The sequence below is a fragment of the Kogia breviceps genome, chromosome 2 (genome assembly GCF_026419965.1).
Source record: "Kogia breviceps isolate mKogBre1 chromosome 2, mKogBre1 haplotype 1, whole genome shotgun sequence".
NCBI classification, from domain to species: Eukaryota; Metazoa; Chordata; class Mammalia; order Artiodactyla; family Physeteridae; genus Kogia; species Kogia breviceps.
The window spans coordinates 132183808-132204094 of record NC_081311.1 but is presented as its reverse complement, the minus strand read 5'-3'; the positions used below and the strand labels follow the sequence as shown (position 1 = coordinate 132204094).

The following is a 20287-nucleotide window of genomic DNA, read 5'->3' as shown; positions in this document are numbered from 1 at the left end:
ATTGAGATATAACAAACACATAACATTGTGTTTGTTTATGGTGAACATGTCAATTTACATTTATATATTGCCATATGATTACCACCAGAGGTTTAGCTAACTCCTCTGTCAGGTCACACAATTATTTCTTTTCTGTAGTGAGAACATTTAAGATCTAGTCTCCTAGCAATTTGAAGTATGTAATACTGTATTATTGACTATAATCACTATACTGCCCATTAGATCTCCAGAACTCACTCATATTCTAGTTGCAAAGGTGTAACCTTTAATAACAACTTCCCCACCCCCTAGGTCCTGATAACCATTGTTTGTTCAAGAGTGTGTTGTTTAGTTTCCACATGCTGGTAAACTTTCCAGCTTTGCTCTTGTTGTTGATTTCTAGTTTCATATCATTGTTATCAGAAAAGATAGTTGGTATGATTTCAATCTTCTTAAATCTACTAAGACTTATTCTGTGACCTGTCATATGACCTATCCTGGAGAATGTTCTATGTGCACTTGAGAAGAATCTGTATTTTGCTGCTGTTGGATGGATGTTCTATACATATCTGTTAGATCTTTTTAGTCTAATATATAGTTCAAGTCTAACATTTCCTTCTTGATTTTCTGTCTAGATGATCTATCCATTGCTGAAAGTAGGATATTGAAGTCCCCTGCTATCATTATATTGTTGTCTATTTCTCCCTTCAGATATGTTAGTATTTGCTTAATATATTCAGCTGCTCCATTGTTGAGTATCTATATTTTTATGATTATTATATATTTTTGATAAATTGACACCTTAATTATTATATAATGACCTTCTTTATCTATTGTTACTGTATTGGCTTAAAGTCTGTTATAAGTATAGCCACCCCCACTTTATTTTGGTTTCCACTGCAAGGATTATCTTTTTTCATCCTTTCATTTTGAGCCTATGTATGTCCTTAAAGCTGAAGTGAGCCTCCTATAGGCAGCATATGGCTAGGTCTTGTTTTTTTATCCTTTTAAACACTCTGTGACTTTTGGTTAGTGAATTTATTCCATTTACATTTAGAGTAATTATTGATATGTTAGGCCTTATTAATGTCGTTTATTAGTTGCTTTTTAGGTATTTTGTAGTTCTGTTGTTTCTGTTTTCCTCTGTATCTGCTTACCATTTTAAATTAGTGATTTTCCATTTTCTTCTTGTTAAACAAAAAAATTGCTTAATAATACAAAAGCACACACAAAGTATAAAGTGATAAGAAATTTAAATATCTAAGTCAGAGCAAACGGGTGGCAATTCAACATCCAGAGTTGACAAATTGCCTGAAAGAAACTGCAACAGATTAGATTCCCCCTGACGAAGAGGGAATCTTCAAAAGTGAAGAGGGGCCAAGGTATAACAGCGTTTCAAGTTTCCTCTCCTCACTGAGAATCATGAGAGACACTCCATTCAAGGGGAGGTGTCCAATTTGATGCTTTTAAGGCAGGTCAAAACCCTCAAAACCTAGAGGATTGAAGGGAAAATGTGTCTCTATTTCTAGATAGGTATCATTTAAGGCAGGAACAGAGCTTTTTCTTTAACAGTGATTTTGGTCATCTTTTAGGCAGAGAAGTTTGTCTCTGAGGCATCTATTAGTCTTTACTGACTTTTTTTGTAGCTCTGTTGACAGTTCCTAAAGACTTTCTGGTGGCTTTAGGTAAGGCTGTTGGAAAATCAAACATTTTGCAAACATATGATGTTGAAACCCAAGATCTCCCATCTAAGACTTTGACTGAAGTCCTAGACCCCAGCTTCAGTCTCTCCTTAGAAGCCACACGGATGCCTGGTTCTCCATTTTCCTTAATAACAAAGATTAGAGTACTCATTCTGGATTAAGCAAGACTCAGTCTCTTTTTCTGTTCTGACTGCTTTTCTTGATTTTCCACTCTGATTCCCTTTTCTTTATCTTTTGTGAATCTACTCTAAGTTTTAGTTTTCTGGTTGCCAGGAGGCTTACATAAAACGTCTTATGGAAAAAACAGTTCATTTTAATGTTATAGCCACTTAACTTCAATCACATATGAAAACTCTACACTTCTACTCCCCGACTTTTATATTTTTAATATCACAAGCTATGTCTTTTTATATTATGTGTTTGTTAACAAATTATGGTAGCTACTCTTCTATAGATGCTTTCTATTGCATTTTCCACTTCATTCATTAGATTCTTCAGCTCCAGAATTTCTGTTTGGTTCTTTTTCATGATTTCAATCTCTGTTAAATTTATCATTTTGTTCATGTATTGTTTTCCTGATTTTGTTAAATCGTCTTACTGTGTTTTCTTGTAGCTCATTGAGTTATTTTGAATTCTTTATCGAGTAAATTGCAAAATTCCATGTCTTTGAGTTTGGTAATTGGAGATTATTCTTAACTTTTGATGATGACAGATTTCCTTGATTCTTCATGTTTTTGGAGTTCTGCATTGCTGATTTCACATTTGAAGTAGCAGAATCACCCACAAATCCTTACTAGTTCCCTTCAGGTGAGATACATTGATCCTTTGTCCTATTATATCTGGGGTTTCTCTGACCTTCTATGGATACACCAACTCCACACTTCTTGCTCCCTTTTGTGGCAGAATTCTTAAGCTTTTATGCCTTCTCTGGTTCTTACTACTCACCAGGTGAGATGCTGGAAACCTATTTCTTTTTTCCAAAAAGTAGCGCTACAGCTCAAGTTTGTGATTTCTCCCTTGCCCACAGACTTCAGTCTGATTTTCTGAGCACACTCCATTTGCCACACTTGGGAGCCCACACAAGGAGCCAGAAGAAGAGTGGGGCGAGGTATGTGTTTAGTAATTGGGGCATTGAGGATGCCTGCAGTTCTGATGGGGGAGATTCTCGCAGGTGGGCTTCCTTTGGTGTCCTGAAAGCAGTCAGCAGGACTCTCTAATGCCCTTTGACATTCTTATCTGCCTCTCTCCTCATTTCCTCTCATCCTCCAGTCATGGATGTCCTCCCCTCAGTACTGTGGGTATTGCTGGAGAGAAATGGGTTTCTCCAGTAGCTTCCCACACAGCTGGGGTAGCCTGGCACTCATTCACCACTCACCTTTTCTCCCCCAAGAGAGGTTGCCACCAGTTAGTTCAGCCCTGCCCTGTGTCACCTTGGGGGAGGGACAGAGCTGGGTGGTTCCTCTCACCCTCTCCAAAGCATCCAAATTTGGTTTTATTTTTTGTTTTTGTTTTTACTCCAATGGAGTGTTGGAATAGCCCCTCAGGAAGACTAGACTTCTACGAAGTCTCTCTTATCTTGGATGGCTGCCCACGTCAGCACTCTCCAGGTTTTCCTCAACTGCCGCCAAGGGGTTTCAGGACAGGTTCACCAGCTTCTGCTGGTTCGTAGACTGTACAAAGGTCTGTCTTCCTTTTGCCAGATGCACAGTTGGGAGAGACTCCTTCCAGGTCCCTTGACATATGGTGCTCGATCCCACAACTCTACAGACGTACTTTTGTTCATAAATGGATGCTGGTTTTTAGTTGTTAAAAAGGGGACAGAAAGGAGGAATGAATTATGCCAAAATGATGCTGACATCAATTTGAGTTGGATCCTCTTTCTCTATCTCTAAAGTGCCTATAAACCAGAATTTCCCAATTACCCACCGATAAGTTTCCAAAGTTCATAAGTTACTTATATACTTTGACCAAAAGGAGTAATATCTGTAATAATCATCTCACCCATTTACATAATGACAAGCTTTTCCTGACCTGGATAGAAAATTTAAGATTAGCATTATCTAAGTAGGTTTAGTGCCAGCTGTGGGATCCTGAGCAGGTAGTTTAAGCTGCCTGGGTCTAAATTCCTCATGAGAAAAAATTAGATTAAAAGTGCCTAATCACCACCATATCTTTCAGAAGTCTTTGTTTACAAGTCTGTATTTGTCTTACAATGAGTTCTCAGTAATAATAGGATCCTGAAGTATATATCCTAAGATCATTATTATGGAACTACTCAGGGCAGAAGTTACCTTTGTATGTATCAAGATTATGTCAGTCAGCTTCTCCAGAACCAAAACTAACATGTTTTCCTCCAAAGCATCTGAAAGGGGAAGTCTCATAGGCTGCACAAGTTCTTTCTGAGTAGGGTTGCTGTTCGTATATTTGCTTGATGTTTTAGGTAGGGGATGGCTTTGTGGATTGTTAAGGCATTCAACTGATAAGATCAATGTACTGTATTTTTCACAGTTCTAAGCTAACAAGTTCAAGGCTATTCTATGGGACTTCCCTGCTGGCGCAGTGGTTAAGAATCTGCCTGCCAGTGCAGGGGACACAGTTTTGATCCCTGGTCCAGGAAGATCCCGTATGCCATGGAGCAACTAAACCTGTGCACCACAACTATTGAGCCTGCGCTCTAGAGCCCACGAGCCACAACTACTGAGCCCACATGCTGCAACTACTAAAACTCACATGCCTAGAGCCCGTGCTCCATCACAAGAGAAGCCACTGCAATGAGAAGCCCACTCACCGCAGCGAAGAGTAGCCCCCGCCTACCATGACTAGAGAAAGCCCGCATGCCGCAACAGACACAATGCAGCCAAAAGTAAATAATAAATAAGTAAATAAATTTATTTTAAGAAAAACGGTTGTTCTACGATGTCCACCATGGTTTCTTTTATGCAAATTGTTGCCTTTACTCTGATACCAATGTATCACAGGTGACATAACAGGCTCCATTTGGAACTGAAGTTTGGTTTAGAAACTAAACACATATGTGTTCTTGTGACACCAAGTCAAAAGCTTGAGGACACCTCCATGCCCACTCCAGTTAAGCAGCAGCCTTTAGAACCAGGGATACAAAGGAGAGGAGGTAGGCAGCTAAGGAAATTGACACCTAGCTGGAGTGAATGGAAAAGAGAAGCATAAAACAACAAATGTGAGTCAAGCCCAAAATAATGCCAAAGGTCAAAATCAGAGATAAATCTTCCCTTAGGTTTAAAAAGCAAACTAAGGGAAGACAGTGGGAAATAAAGCTAAGGATGGGGACTGCAAGCCCAGAAATGAAGTTGAATATATTAGTTACATATTATGTTTACCTGTGTGTAATACAAACCCAATCACAGAGACTGAACTAAATAGGAGGATATATATTTTTTACAAAACAAGAAGTCCAGAAGCAGGAAGTCCAAAAGTAAGCATATCAGCAATAACACCTGCTCTTTACTCTTCTGCTTTGCCATCATTAGCAAATGGCTTTCGTCTCACAGTCACCTCAAATTTGAAAAATGACTGATCCATCTCCCAGTTTCCTGTCCATCTTTTAGGGAAGATAAAGAGGAAAAAAAGGATGGGTAGGAGGATAAAGAGGAAGAAGAAGAGGAGGAAAATGAGAATAAGTATCTAAAAGGAGAACTGACAATCAGGAAGGGAATGCACAAATTTTGAAAAAGCAAAACATTCCCAGGAATCTCCAGAAGAATTTTGATTTTGGGGTTTTTTTTTGGCCAGAAATGTGTCTCATGACCTCATTCTGGCTACAAGGAAGGCTAGGGAATTTTGTCTTTCAGATGAATATGTTGCAGCCCATACAAAACAGGATTATATTCGCAAGGAAAGGTAAGAGAATGAATATATGTATGAAATTAGAATCAAAAGGTGCATTACCACAGTCAGGGTTGAGATGCCCAAGCCACATTTTACTGAGTGCCACCTTTGCAGTTTGAAGTTTCATTGGCCCAAGTCCAAACAGGTTTGCAAAACCCTGGACTCCCTCTGAATTCAATGTGATAAAAGTAAAACACCCAACAAAGATTACTGTAGAACATTTAGATAAGATTCATACAAGCATTTTATATCTTTAATTATAGAACTAAGATTAAATAATGGGGATAAGACTATAAAACAGTCATGTTGAATGAACCAGGCAGATTATAAATATAAAAGAAAGCAGGGGTTGAACTATTGGCACCAAAAGTTAAAATTCCAGCAAAATAATATTAAGGAAAAGAAGGACACTTTAAAATGCTGAGTGTTCTGAATCATAATGAAGATCTATAGCAGCTGTTAATATTTATGCACCCAATAACACATCAACCACTTTCATAAAGCAGAAACTACATGAGATTCAAGAAGCAATAGTAAGAAATACACTGATAAAAAGAAATCTAAACTATCCTCTCTTAACTCAAGATAGAGTCAGGGAAGAAAAAAATTAGGATACAGAGACATAAACAACATAATCAATAAGATAGATCTTATAGATCTAAATTGAACTATGAATTCTGATGAAAGAGGATACATGTTCTTCAAAATGGAATGGAAAAGTCACAAAAATTGACCACATTGTTGGCCACAAAGAAAACCTTAATTATACAAATAATTGTACAAATTTTGAAGATTGGAATCATTCAGACCATAGTGGAATTAAGTTAAAAATCAAAAACAAAACATAGCTTAAAAATTCACAACTGCTTGAAACTAGGCAATCAATTCTAAATAACCCATCAGTCAAAGACATCATAAAGGAAATCAAAAAATACTTTTGAACTGTACTATAATGAAAATAAGATAAATATAAATGAAAGATACAACTAAAGCTGTATTTAAGAATAAAACATAGCTTTAAATGTATTTGTTAGGAAAGAAGAAAGTTTGGAAATCAATAGCCTAAGCTTTTACCTCTAAAAGCTGGGGGGAAAAGGAGAGCAAATTTCAGAAAGTAAAATAAAGGAAATTTTAAAAAACTAGAAGAAAATAATGAAATAGATAAAAATTGATACTAAAAATTAACAAAGCCCAAAGTTAGTGCTTTGAGTAGATTAATAAAACTAATAAATCCCTAGCAAGACTAGGTAAGGACAAAAAGAGGAAAAATTACCAATGTCTATAATAAAAGGGGACATCTCTAAAGATCTTACAGACAATATAATGATAATAAGTATATAGTACATAAAATTCTATGCCTGATAAATTTGACAATTAGATAAAGCGGACAAATTCTTTTTAAAAATGTTACTTAAATAGACACAAATAATAGGAAAATCTTAATAGTCCTCTGTCTATTATGGAAATTGGATCTGTTATTTTAAAAACTTTTCCAGAAAAGAACTCCAGGCCCAGATGGCTTAACAGGTGAATTCTTCTAAACAGTTAAGGAAAAAAAAAACCACCAATATTACATAAATTCTTCAAAATAAGGAGCAAATATAAAACATTTCCCACCTCATTTTATGAGACCAGGATAACCTTGATACAAAAATCTGACAAAGATTTTACAGAAAGGGAACACAATAGATCAATCTGACTGAACATAGGTAAAAAAATCTTATATAAAATATTGATGAATCAAATCTAGAAATATGTAAAAGAAATATTACAGAACAAACAAGCGAGGAATAAGAAGAAACAACAATATATAAAATAAAATGAATTTGGAAACAACTACTGAAGCAAATGAAATTAAAACAAATATGAGACTATTGAAAATGTCTTTGATTTGTTAGAATAAAATGTATTTGAAAACCTAGAAGAGAGAGATGAAATTTGAAAGAAAATATAATTTAAAAAATTGACATTAGCAGAGATTTGAAAAGCTTAAATAAACCAATTTCCATAGAAGAAATGGACAAAAATATCAAAGAATCATCTCATAAAAAGTCACCAGGTCTAGGGGCTTCCCTGGTGGTGCAATGATTAAGAACCCACCTGCTAATGCAGAGGACACGGGTTCTATCCCTGGTCCGGGAAGATCCCACATGACATGGAGCAACTAAGCCCATGCACCACAACTACTGAGCCTGCGCTCTAGAGCCCACGAGCTACAACTACTGAGCCCACATGCTGCAACTACTAAAGCCCGCGTGCCTAGAGCCTGTGCTTCTTAACAAGAGAAGACACTGCAGTGAGAAGCCTGCACACTGCAATGAAAAGTAGCCCCCAATCGCCGCAACTAGAGAAGGCCCACACGCAGCAACAGACCCAACACAGCCAAAAATAATAAATAAATAAAATAAATAAATTTATTTTTTTAAAAAGTCACCCCAGGTCCAGATGGTTTTGTGTGGAACTTCTATCAGACTTTCAAAGAAGTTGGTAATTATGATACTTCATAACTTACTTCAGAGGCTAAGGGGAGAAAAGGAGAAGACCAATGTTCTAATTCTTTTTATAAAGTGAGTGTAACATTGATACTTAAGCTTGGTAAAGATAGAAGAAAAAAAACAGAAAATTGTGAGCTAATTTCATTTATGAAGTTGATTTTAAAATCCTAAAAATCCCAGCAAATAGAATTCAACAGCATATTAAAAATATTAATACACTATGATTAAATGTAATTTATTCCAAAATTATCAAGGGGGTTCCATATTAGAAAATCTGTTAACATAATGTACCATATTAAGAGATTTAAAAGGAAAAAAAATTATCATTATCTCCACACATGCAGCATACAAAATTTTAATAAAATGGAATTAATGCATTACACATTTATATCAAATTTGTAAAAGCCAACAGCCTAAATGGTGGCAAAGATATGGCACTGGAAATCTCATATATTCTGGATGATAGTATAAAATGAGATGAGTACACAGGAAAACAGTTTGGCAATTTGTTATAAAGTTAAACATGCATCCTATATATATTACCAAAAGAAACATTATTATAAACAACTTAAATACTCATACATCTATCCATAGGATACTAGTTGAATGAATCAAGTTACTTGGACAAAATAGACAAACCGCATAGCCATTAAAAAACTTTGTATGTACATGATTTGAACAAAGATGTTCTAGTAGCTTTCCTAATAGCCGAAATATTGGAAACCCAAATGTCCATCAACAGAAGAATGGACAGAAAAACTGGTATATTCATACAATGAAATATTACACAACAATAAAAAGGACAAATTATTATGATAATACATGCAACAAGACGATTAATCTCACAAATAATACGTTACACAAAAGTACCCAAATACAGGGCTTCCCTGGTGGTGCAGTGGTTGAGAGTCCGCCTGCTAATGCAGGGGACAAGGGTTCGTGCCCTGGTCTGGGAAGATCCCACATGCCGCGGAGCGGCTGGGCCCGTGAGCCGTGGCCGCTGGGCCTGCGCGTCCGGAGTCTGTGCTCCGCAACGGGAGAGGCCACAACAGTGAGAGGCCCGCGTACCGCAAAAAAAAAAAAAAAAAAAAAAAAAAAAAAAGTAGCCAAATACAAAATAGAACATACTACTTGATTCTATTATAAGAAGCTGAAGAGCAGCACAGACTAAGCAATGGTGGTAGAATAACTTAATGGCTGCCTCTGGGGAGGGAGGTGTGGAATTCTGAGTGGAATGGACACCAGAGAGCTTCCTAGAAAATGAAAATGATGGAAATGTTCTATTTCTTGATTTAGATGTGGGTTACATGGAAATGCACATTTATCAGACGTCGGCAAAATGTGCACTTAAGATCTATGCAGTTCACTGTGTATAAATTGTGCCTTAATAAATAAATTTAAATATGCAAAATCTATATGAATCAAACTATATTAAGATATTAGTTCTAACTCAAAAGCTTGGCAATACACTCTGTTGACAAGGATGTGGGTACACAGAACCTTTCAAACGCTGCAGATGAGCATACAAAATGTCATTACTCCTTCTGGAGGAGTATTTGACAATATATTCCAACTACTTAGACATTTGCCCTTTTCCTCAACAGCCCCAGTTCAGGAAATTTACCCTAAAGATACACACTAAAAAATAAAAATCTAGGGCTTCCCTGGTGGCACAGTGGTTAAGAATCTGCCTGCCAATGTAAGGGGCACAGTTTCATGCCCTGGCTGGGCTAGATCCCACATGCCATGGAGCAACTAAGCCCATGTGCCACAACTACTGAGCCTGCACTCTAGAGCCCGCAAGCCACAACTACTGAGCCCACTTGCCACAACTACTGAAGCCTGCGTGGCTAGAGCTCGTGGTCTGCAATAAGAGAAGCCACAATAATGAGAAGCCCACGCACCGCAACCAAGAGTAGCCCCCGCTCATGGCAGCTAGAGAAAGCTCATGCACAGCAACAAAGACCCAACACAGCCAAAAATAAATAAATAAATTTATTTTAAAAAAATCTACTTATGTACAAAGTTACTCTTTGTGGATATTGATTATTCATTGTAAAAAATTAGAAATAACCTGAATACCCATACGATACTAGTTGAATGAATCAAAATACATCCATGAAATAGGGAACTGTATAGCCATTAAAAAAGAAGAATGAGTTTCAGTTCATAAAGATAGGTTTGTCTCCAGTAGTATTAGCGTAATTGTTGGAGAAGAAAAAGACTTTCCTTTGCTCTTCTAGTTTCTTCTGGCTGGTCTAAAATTAAATTAACATTAGATTAACAGGAGAAAATCAAACTTCATTTCATACTTGCAGGAACCCCATGTACATGAGAGATTCTTGGTAATAACTCTTTTACTAAGGAAAATCTCCAATCTAAATTCTAGGTAGTTAAGGGAGCGACAGTAGTTTCTCTAGAGCCTATAGGGTCTCTGCTGCCTTTAGCTCAAAATAATCCACATGCCAAAGTAGCACATCTTGGAGAGGCCTGTTCTGAACCCTTGTATAATAATTCTGAAACTGCTAGGAGAGAGACTCTTAAGGACATGCATTTTTACTAACTTCTGGGCTGCCGTCAGGGGGTTCACAGCCTGGCCTGGACACTGGCAAAAGGGTAATTTCATGATTCAAGGAAAGCCTCTCCGGGATGCCTCCATCTGGAGATAGCCAGCTCACACGTCGATTGTGGTCACTTATGTATCTCTGCACACGTGTGCACGTACACACACATAAACAAACACCAAAAGCACATAATAATAGCATTGCAGACTCTTTATCCAAGTTACACACCTGTTCCAAGGCCCCAAATGAGCCACACCCCAGAGTACCAGACATAGCCCTGGAAACAACTATTCCTCCAGAGATGCCATACCCACTAGCAGAATGGGACCACATCACATCAGGACATCAGGTAGTGACTGACTGGGCAAATAGGCACAGCATCTTCCTCACGCCGGTTCTAGACAAAATGGTGGCAGATAATTGCCCCCTTGGCTCCCAAACGAAACTGTGGGAGGCTCCCAGGTGGGGGCGTGTACCCTGGGACGATAGACCCTACTGCTATGGCAAATGATTTTTATTTGATGGCCACCGCCCACTCCTGGAGCTAGTAGGTATGAAACCACCATTGTGGATACAGTAAGTCCCCTAAATACGAATGAGTTACGTTCCAAGAGTGTGTTCGTAACTCCAATTTGTTTGTAGTCCAATAAAGCTAGCCTAGGTAACCAACTAACACAGTCGACTATATAGTACTGTACTGCAATAGGTTTATAATACTTTTCACCGAAATAATACATAAAAAAACAAACAAAAAATAAAGAAAACATTTTAAATCTCGCAGTACAGTACCTTGCAAAGTACAGTAGTACAGAACAACAGCTGGCATACAGGGCTGGCATCGAGTGAACAGGCAAGAAGAGTTACTGACTGCAGGAGGGAGAGGAGGTGGGGGATGATAGAGCTGAAGGATCGTCAGCAACAGGAGACGGAGGGCAAGCTGCAATTTCACTCACGGCTTACGTTGATGGCACAGGGTCTGGTTCCTTGCTGGATTCAATCCTATCTGCCCTCCTGAAAAAATGTTCCAGTGATGTCTGGGTTGTAGCTCTTTTTTTCTCATCATAGATGACACAGTAGCACTGGACTGCATTCTGAATGGCTAGTGCAACCTTCGTGTACCGGCCTATATTCAGGTCCTGTGCCTCAAGAACTAACAGTGCTTCATCAAATAAACAAAATCCCCTTGCCATTTCCTGCATTGTGAATCTCTTCGGTTCTTCAGCTACTTCTTCTTCCTCTTGTCTCTCTTTGTCCTTTCTCTGGGCCTCCAATTCCATCAGGTCTTCATTAGTAAGCTCCTCGTGTTGCACAGCAAGGATTTCAGTGAAGTCGTCCTCTTGCAGATCTAGATCCAGCTTCTTGCTGAGGATCACTAAGTTGCTGAAGACCTCTTTGGAGTCGTCATCCACCTTCCTATAACCATGAAAATCATGAACAAGCTGCAGGCAAAGGTTCTTCCAAACCCCATTCAATGGTGACAGCTGTAACCTCACTCCAAGCAAAGTCAAGGTTTTTTATGGCCTTGTAGATGTTATAGTCCTTCCAAAATTGTCACAAGGTTGTTCCTGATTTATCACTCGCCTTTACTGCCTGAGGAAAGTGTGACATAAATAATATTTCTTGAAAGTTGCTGTAACTCCCTGGTCCATATGTTGGACAAGCAATGTAGTATTAGGGGACACTATTAGGGGGCAGACTCCTACTGTCTGCTTCCTCCTGAAATGCTGCTTCCCATTGTGTAATCTCCTTCTTAAGCAGGTACTCATTCACTTTGGTCCACCAGACATTGTAGAGTCAGATCAAGGTACCATTCCACTTCCCAAGCTGTTCAATCATGTCCTACATCTAGCTAAGATCTATCCAGAACATGGAATGTTATGGAATTTCCACCTAGCTTACTGACACCAAGTGACCAGACTTATAGAGGTAAAATGGCCTACTCAAAGACATGTTCCTCAAGCTTTTAAACAATAAATGATCACCCAAATAGACAAAATTTTTACCCCAAGCTCTCATACTCTTTAACTCCTGGCCTCCAAGTCTCCAAACCCCTCACATCACCAACAGTCTTCTCCAAAGACTTCCCTACTGGTACTTACAGGGAACTCTCACTCCCTCCATAGCAGAGAGGAGGTAATTCAAGTCTGCTTACAGGTACATGTTTCCCTTGTCATTTTGACTTTTCAATAATCTCGCCATCTTCCACATACTGGCAAACCAACTGAGGGTGGATTGTGCAATATGACCCTCTTATAACAGAGAAACCAAGGGAACAAAATTGTTTAGAAATCATAATTATACAGATATCATTGGCCCAGATGATGGCCCAGTACCAGACATGAAGTTCAGGCCACTGGCTCTGTCTCACTATTCAGGTAATAAAATTTGGTTAATTAAACCAAATTCATCAAAAAGTTTACAAGACATGGAAATTATAGCTCCAGAAGCCACTAGCGAATAACTGTGTGGGTTTCAGAGAAAAGAACACAGGCCCTGTGCCTAATGGACGCCAGTCACATTAGGAAGTGAAATCCATAAAGGAACCCTGGAATCCAGGTCACTGCAGCACCTTCGGGGAGGAGGAAACAACCTACTGATCCAAAGCAACTCTACCTTTGATCAGTATCCAGATTACTTGCTCTGAAGGAGGCCCCAGCAAGCTAGTCCAATGCAAATACTCTCCTTTGTTATGGTTATTGCTCTTAATTGTGTACAGCCTGGATGATAGAGTTGCTAGTGGACCCCGCAGGCCTAATCCTGTCCCAGGAGATGTATGGGAATACCAGCCAGGTGAACAACTGCACAGGAGGATGGCTGAGTGACAGGCCCTGTTGGAAGGGTTTCAGCCAGCGTGCCACCAGGAGTGGATTCTGACTCAGAGCTCACCTCCTTCTATATTAAATGGCTCCAATGGAAGCCATACTTAAATGAGCTGCTCCCACCTTATACCATGCTTCAAATTATATCCCAGGCAGAATGGCCTCCCAGTGTAATCAAATCAGACCCATCTGGCTGGCAGGTTTGTGCCCTAATGGTTCTACTATATAGTCTTTTTTCTTTCTTTTTTTTTTTTGCAGTACGTGGGCCTCTCACTGCTGTGGCCTCTCCCGTTGCGGAGCACAGGCTCCGGACGCGCAGGCTCAGCGGCCATGGCTCACGGGCCCAGCTGCTCCGCGGCATGTGGGATCTTCCCAGACCGGGGCACGAACCCGTGTCCCCTGCACCAGCAGGCGGACTCTCAACCGCTGCGCCACCAAGGAAGCCCTACTATATAGTCTTAACGGGGCAATCTCTGGATTGTAAAGCTGCCATCCACAAAATGTTCCTACAGTTAGCCCATCAATATGCCCAGAAGCTACATGCATCATGGATGGAGTCCACACAAAGCTCCATCATAGACATCACACACTCCTTTGCAAGGTGCCCCTGAGGATCCTACAGAGCTCACTGAGATCTGCTCAACTAGCAGTAGATCCTGTACTTGTAATTTCATCCTGAGATAGGTCTCTAGCATATATACTTAGAGCTTGACACCAGCCAGCCACTCCTTCATGTGTCCCACCGAGAAAAGTCACCTTCCCCCAAGTTGGCCTTCACCACCCCCAAGACACCAGTGCTTCAGAGGATGTCACCCCAGCCCAAGAGCTCGCCATTGGAGATGACAGCTCCTCAGTCAACATACCTCAACCTCACTAGACATTAGGATCCCACCCTTCCCCGCATCACCTCCCCACCAGGAGGGAGATGGCTGTGATGACTATCAGCCTGGAGGCTGAGTTGCAAAAATGCCTCCAGATGGTCAGCTTAGAGGACCCTGTAGAATACTGTTTTTCTGAAATAACTAACTGCTTGCCCCAAGAACCATGCCTCTATCAAAACACTTGCAAAACCGTAAGTCTCCTGCCAACTCCTGGCAGCACTAAACATCATTCACCTCAATGTCAAGCCAAACAATGTATTCGAAACCATACTAGCCATAATAAGGTGCTTCCTCAAAACACCCCTAGCTTGACCTGCTTAGATCCCAAGGTCAGGGACTTCTGACTGCTGTGTTCCCTGCTCAGTGTCCTAGATTACAGCCTTTCTTCCCTCCTGATGCATCCATGAGAGACCCTGTTCCCCTGTTATTCCTTCCACCCCCACTGGCATCTCCTTCACACCCAAAATTGCCACCTCTGAGATGAACAGTAACATGTTGGTAAATGTTTAATGGCCCATTCTCAGGAAGTGGGAGGGGGATGAGGAGGAAACACTTGATTTGTAGTTATTGCCAGTGTTCATGGTGTGAATACCCCCACTATGGCCAATCTCACACTGAACATGGATTTGGGAAGAAATGTGCACTATTGTTACTCCCCAGTGTACGAGCCCACAGCATCATTCCACAAGATAAGAAAAAGTGATGAACTAAGGATTACTCCTAAGTTTTTATCTTCAGCGATTGGGTGGTGTGGCTGAGATGCTACATCAGGTGAGTGAGAGCCATTGTAATTTGGGCATTAAAAGTGAATACATGTGGGAATGAAAGAATACTAATTTTAGAAGAGTGGGTTACCTCTGGTTACGAGTCAAGGGAAAGAAGCAGAGATTGAGCATAGTACTTCAATCGTTATGGAATTTGGAAGTTTATATTTTAGGGTTGGTGGTGAGTATATTGGTGTTCATTAGTCTTCATATTTTCTTAAATGTCTTAAAAGTGTCACAATAAATTATAGATGAAATGATGATAAGGAAAGAGAATGAGAAGGAAAGGCTATTGTGTTCCAACTTCTCAATAAAATACCCATAAAGGCAAAAAATGATAAAAATAAATAATAATAACAATAATCTATTATTTTGTAGGCATGGCTGGTGATTCTGATTACACTCCTATAAACTGAGCTCCTCTCATCACCTTAACAACTCTCACTGCATAATATACACATACACAGACTATATTTCATCTACTCATGACCAATTAGACATAATATTCCAGGACACAGGCATGTTTAGGAGCACACTAGCTCACATGTATTTTAGAGCAGTCACTGTGACCCTCACATTTTAGCCCACATCTTCTGTCTAATTTCAATTTCTTTCCTTATTTTCTTCCATTCTTCCTTTGGCCATCTTATTGCTCTGGATGTCTTTGGCTTTTGACACAAATATCTATGTTTCCTACACATGAGCAATGCCCTCTGTTTTCTTTTTGCTTCTTTCATCAGGAATGAACTGGAATCTCATAAAACAACTTTGAAGATTAGAGGGAAGCAGCAGGTTGAAGAGAATTTCAGGAATTCAGTTGAAAAATGATGAAGACTTGAATTGAAGAACAAATAGTGAATAGAAAGGAAGATGTAGGCAAAATCTTAAGGAGGTGGCATGAATATAAGAAGACAGAATAGAGTTGCATTCTAAATTTCTGGTTTGGCATCTAGGTGGTGTCCTTCACTAAAGAGTACATACTGGCTGAGGAGCAGATTTTAGAAACTGGAGAGAAAACAGTGGGTTTAGTTGGAACATATAAAAGATATCCAGCTGAATTCTACACCCACCCCTACCCCGTGAGAACCCACTGAAACTTGTCCCACCAAAGAGTAATGGAGCAACAGAATTATAGTGGATTAAGAAGAGACAAGAAAATGAGGGGTGCAGACCCCAAGTATAAACCACTGTGGTCTTTCAAGTTTTGCCCAAAAGGAAAAGGGTAGGAACAGCTGTAATGTTTATAAATAAGAAGGACATAGGAACAGTATAGTTGGAAGAGGGGTGGAACTTGATGCTATCTTTGCATAATGTTTTATATAGAATGGAGAAAACTTAGCAGTTGTTCAGATGGAAAAAGGAGGAGAGGGCTTGTTAGTAGAACTAAGGAATGGCTGTTGGTTGATTGAATATTTGTTGGTTGGTTTGTTAAGATGAGATGACTTGAGAAGAAATGTGTATCTCCTCCCTCCCAGCCTGGGCAGACCACATGGAAAGCAGAATTGGGGAAGGTTGCTATTCATATGAAATTGCACTTTCTTCTCTTTCAAACAGAGAGAAGTAAGAGAAGGAACAGGGCACAGAGATAAAATACCACCCTTCATAACCTAACATGTCAAATTATGTAGGTAACCAAAAACAACGACTGAAGAACAACACGAGTTCAGAGACTTTCATAGGGCAGAATATGAGTTTAAACAATAACTTTGCTTGAAACTAATTCTGAAGTTTTTCTCTTTAATGCTATTTCCCCAGGGAAATCACATGTTCCTGCCAAGACAGAGAGAGTTCTTGCCTTCCCCCCTAATGTTTTTGAGTGATCCCTCTCACTTTTCCAACAATTATCATTTCATTTGATGTTTGAAATTATTTCTAGCTGATGTCTGGAACAAACGCATGGCATTTCTAGGGAACTAGCTTTTTCTTTTTCTTTTTCAAGAAAGTTACATTTAGAGTAACACATCTTCCTTGAAAATTCATGGTGCTTCACATTCTTAACAATTGTATACCCCAGCTAGAGAAATGGAGCAGAAGGCAGTGGCAGGTCAACGTGGTAGAGTTGAGAGAAGATGGGCTTTAAAATGAGGCATACTGAGGCTTGAATGTCAGCTCTATCGGTGAATAAAATGAGGATAATAATCCCTACCTCATTAAGTGAGACAGCACATTCCAAGCTCACGCTGTAGTCCCTGGCAAATAGAACCCTTTCAATAAATGGAATCTTCTATTACATAAATTATTTTACAACAGTTGATAAGAAGTTAAAGTTATCAACAGTCTAGTAAATACCCACTAGTTTTGTTGTGGCTTTGGGTGATGGGAACATAATACTAAATAACCGTTATGGTGGTCTGTTAAGTATCCAATGGTGGTCTGTTAAGTAAAACCATGAAGTTCAAGACAAGCACAGATATTTTCATGAATAAAGCTGTATTCGTTTCTTATTGCTGCTGTAACAAACTACTTCAAACTTAGTTGCTCATTGTAACATGAATTTATTATCTTACACTTCTGCAGTTCAGAAGCCCAAAATGGGTTTCAATAGGCTGAAATCAAGGTATTGGCAGGGCCATACTCCTTCCAGGGGCTCTAGGGAAAGCTCTGTTCCCTCGCTTCTTCCAACTTCTTAAAGGCTGCCTGAATTCCTCTGCATTCCTGACTCTTCCTCTGTCTTCAAAGTGCCTCTCTCCAATCTCTGCTCCCATCATATCTTTTTTGTCGTCTTACCCTCCTATCTCTGTTTTATAAGCACGCTTGTGATTACATTGGGTCCACCTGGATAATCCAGGGTAACCTCTGCCTTTCAAGATCTTAGCATCTGCAAAGTCCCCTTTTCCATGTAAGGTAACATAGTCACAGGTTCTGGGGATCAGGATGTGGACATCTTTGGGGGGACATTCATTAGCCTACCACAAAACCCAAGACAAATTATACAGATATGACATATAAAAAATAGCAGTTTGACAGTAAAAAGGCTTCAGATTTATCATGGACCATAATCTATGCCAGAAACAAAAAGGAAATGCTGTAATTTAAACAGCAAATATGATGCTGGGGTAAGATAAGAAGAAAACTTTGCTGTTTATTTACAGGTGATTTATACAGTGAGGTATAGAATAGATTCTAAGGAGAAAAATCTTAGTTACGAAACTCATTGTAGAGGGGAAAAAATAAGTTTTCTGAAAAATAAACGAATTGCAACTGTGTAGCTTGGAGGGGTAGCATAAATCTTAATAATCAATTGTGGGTGTATGGAATGTGAGCGCAAGATACTTAGCAGGAAGGTTGATCTTGTACTCTCCATATTCACAGAGAGCTGAGAAAAAGAGGAAATGGGCCAAACTGCAGTGAGAAGCTGGGCTTTTAAAAAAGGAAGTTCTTGACCATGAAGATCAGACTACCAAGGGAAGCTGTGTAATCTCCATCCTTAAAGAGCTTTAAAAATAGTATAAACAGCCATCTGCACAAGATGATTTATGCATTGACCTTCAGGAGGCGGGCCCAGATCATCTCATGAAGTCCCTTCCAAGTGTGGGATTCTATGATTTAATCAGTATGTGATTTTTCTCAGCTCCACATTTTGTGAGATAACCAGCAGATGGAAGCCACAAATTCCCCAACATCATACCAAAATCATGGTTCCTCATACTGGTAGGGCCCGGTCAAGCTTGCCAAATTGGCATCGTCTGTAAAAATCATTGAAGGACCCACCTCAAACATTTATTTATCTCCTCGTGGGTGTCTGGACCACCCATGTCCACAAAATACAGATAATCCTTACATTGATTCATGTGCATTCAGCTTTCATTTAACATAAGAGAAAGTTGCATATGTTAGAAGTATTTGTCTGGTTTTGAAATCTGAAGCGGTAGCTCTTTAAAATGTTATGAAAAATGTACAGAACCTCATCAGAGCAGAAATTAGACCAACTGGACACTGTGCTCTGAAAAGATTCACAGCTCACTTGGGCCTCGGTGTTTCGCACTTAAGTAACAGATACAGTTCTCTATGTATGTTCATTTGTTCATTGAACAAATATTTGAGTGCTGACTGTATTCCAGGTTATGTACAAGGCATTAGGATGCAACAGTGAGGCAGCCTCTGTCCTTCCCTCATGGAACTTAGAGTCACCTGGGGGAGACAAATCAATAGGCCATTTTGCTGTAAAGGGATAAAAGCTATAATGGGGTTAGGGACATGGTGCAAACTTAGGAGGAGTAACCAACGCAGTTTGAGGGGACCTACGAGGATTTCCGGAGGGAATGATGCCTAAGCTGGGATCTGAAGGATAAATGAGAGCTGCTGGGGGAGAGGGTGGTGGAGAGTATTTCATGGAGAGGGAAGAGCCTGGCCCAGAGGCAGATAGAATGCCATGGTATGGGAAATGAGAGTCTTAGCATATGGCTGGAGCTTGGAGGGCAGCAGAGGAGGGTGAAAGGTGGATGGGAAATAGAGAACAAGAGAAAGTCAGTGATGAGGCTTGAGGGATCATGAGAGGCCTCATAACCACGCTAAAGAATTTGGACTTTTATGCAATGGTAATGAGCCACCATTGAAAGATATAGATCAGGTGTGTCCTTTTGAAAGCATTATTGTGGTACAGTTTTTGTTGTTGTTGTTGTTGTTGTGTTTGGGGGGGGGTTTTGGCTGTGCCAGTTCTTAGTTGCGGCACACAAGCGGGATCTAGTTCCCCGACCAGGGAGCGAACCCGGGCCCCCTGCATCGGACCACAGGGTCTTACCCACAGGAACCACCAGGGATGTCCCATGTGGTACAGTTTTAAATCCAAGGGACAGAAAAACATACTGACATTTGTTTTAGCAAAAGGAAGTGTTTCTCTGAAGGATATTAGGAATATAAGGAACCCAAGTAGGAACTGAACGTCCAAGCTGAGCGAAGGGCAGAGATGTTTGTTGGGAGTTACGGAGCCAGGAGTGGGAGCAAAGTGGCGCTTCATTCATCTATTGTTGCTTCTTTGAGCTTCATCCATTCCACTTGCTCTTTCTGTTCCTCCAGTTTCATTAATGGTCTCCAAAAGCTCCTGAATTTTAAGTTTTCAGACTGATCCAGTTCTTCCATGTCTAAATCCTAAATGCCAAGGGAGGGGACTTCTAGGCTCATCTTTAATCTATGAGCTCATCTCTTGACCAAAGAGCCATGCCAGGGAGCAGAGGTACATGACAACAGGGCAGCTGTGCTGCAGCCACTTGGATGGGGA

At 39.9% G+C, this 20287-nt stretch overlaps 1 pseudogene; it reads right to left on the bottom strand.

The window, feature by feature from the left end:
- Positions 1-1231: 1231 nt before the first annotated feature.
- Positions 1232-1833, bottom strand: LOC131750475 (securin-like; annotated as a pseudogene).
- Positions 1834-20287: the final 18454 nt, after the last annotated feature.